Source organism: Columba livia, unplaced genomic scaffold (genome assembly GCF_036013475.1).
Source record: "Columba livia isolate bColLiv1 breed racing homer unplaced genomic scaffold, bColLiv1.pat.W.v2 Scaffold_206, whole genome shotgun sequence".
NCBI classification, from domain to species: Eukaryota; Metazoa; Chordata; class Aves; order Columbiformes; family Columbidae; genus Columba; species Columba livia.
Window position 1 is genome coordinate 200,001 of NW_027043202.1, and position 2,081 is coordinate 202,081.

Genomic DNA, 2,081 nt, shown 5'->3' on the forward strand with positions numbered 1-2,081 from the left:
GTTTGGGTACCAAAGGAAACATGACTGCAGTAGCAGCAATGGACTCTTTTTGCTCATTTGGGAAGAGTCATCATTTGCCTGGCTGTGCTTTGGGAATGGATTCAAAGCGAGCCTTATTTCCATGGCGGTCTGTTGGCACTGTCCAGCGCAGCCTATGGCTCTGGTCACACTTGGGATTTTCTCCACGCTGCAGTGGTTGAAACCATCCTGTTATCCCCTCAGAAAAGGCTTTGTGACCCTGATCCTCCTCGCTGTGGGGCCTCATGGACATCAGCTCTGGTGCAGAGAGGGGACAGCTACCAGGGCTCTTCTCTTGGTTGCAGGGCTGGTTTCTGCCATGACTGGAGAGAAGAGCAGGAGCTTTGTCCTGGAGAGCCAAAGGGCAGAGAAGGCATCAGGGACAGCCAGCAGCTGTGCCCAGCACGTGGACACCAAGGGCAGGGACAGGCTCCTGGAACTCCTGGGCACCGGGGCTGCCTTGGGGCCAGCACCCCAAAGGCTTCCTGCAAAGGGTGCTGGGTGGGGCTGTGGTGGGGGGGCTCTGCAGCTTCCCCCTGCTAGGGAAAGGAGGAGAAAGGAAAGAAGAGAAGTGAGGTATAGTTCAGCTGTAAGGGACCTAGAATGACCATCTAGTCCCACTGCATGACCAATTCAAGGCTGATCTAAAGTTAAAACAGGGTAGTAAGTGCATTGGCCAAATGCCTCTTGAATGCTGAGGCTTGGGGCATCAACCAGCTGTCACAGAATCACAGAATGGTTGGGCTTGAAAGGGACCTCTGGAGATCATCTAGCCCAACCCACCTGCTAAAGCAGGTTCGCCCAGAGCAGATGGCACAGGAAGGTGTCCAGGCGGGTTTTGAATGTCTCCAGAGGAGGACACTCCACAACCTCTCTGGACAGCCTGTTCCAGTGATCAGGCACCCTCACAGTAAAGAGGTTTTTCCTAATATTCAGATGGGACCTCCTATGCTGTGCCCGTTGCCCCTCATCCTATCGTTCAGACGTCTGTTCCAGTATTTGACCACACTCTCAGTAGAGGGTCAAGTCTGAACTTCCTCTGACCCAGGTTTGCACCATTCACACATGTCCTGTCACTGGATACCAGGGACAAGAGACCAGCACTTCCCTATACACTTCCCTCCTCAGGAACTTTTAGAGGGCAATGAGGTTGCTCATCAGCTTCCTTCTCTCCAAACTAGAGAAATCCAGATTGCTCAGCCACTCCTCAGAGGACATGCCTTCCGGTCGGTCACCAGCTTTGTTGCTCTCTGGACACATTGGAATACTTCAACATCCTTGTCAAATCGTGGGGCCCAGAACTGCACACAGCACTCAAGGTGAGGCCACAGCAACTCTGAATATCCCAGAGGTGCTGCCAGCATCACTGAGTGGCTCAGATTTGGCAAGAAGTGGGTCCATCTTGGAGCAGCTGAAATCAGCTCTGTCTGACATTGGTCAAACTCCTGTTGTCTTCCCGGAGAGGTGACAACTGTAGCACACCCACACCTACCCCCAGTTCCAAGAGTTTGTCATGTAAACCCAATAGAGAGTGACAATGTGTTGGGTGTTACAAACTACATGATCATGTAGAAGAAATGGACAAGATCTTCTGTCAGCAACTCAAGGAGGAAGTCACCAGTCAATGAGCAGGTTCCTATGGGGAACTGTAATTGCTCTGACATTAACTGGCCTGGCAAAGTGGCAAGTGCCATCAGTCCAAAGGATCTTGGGCCAACTGCTTAACGTGTCTGCATTGTGGGCCAATGAGAGTGATGCTCAACTGGATCTGGAACTGGGAAACAAGGAAGGGCTGGTGAGGGATGTGAACATCAGTGTCCACCTTGGCTGTTGTGACCAGGACACAGTGGGGTCCCAGGCACCAGAGGGGACGGAGGAAGGCCAGCAGCAGAGCACAGGCTGGTGGGCTCCAGAGGAGAAGGCTTTGACATACTGGGGGGTGGTGGGCAAAATGGTGACATGGAAGTAGATCTGAAGGGTGAAGGAGCTCAGGAAATCTGATAATCCTTACAGGACAGGCTGCTCCAAGCACAAGAATGATCTCTCCAAGTACCCATGAAAAG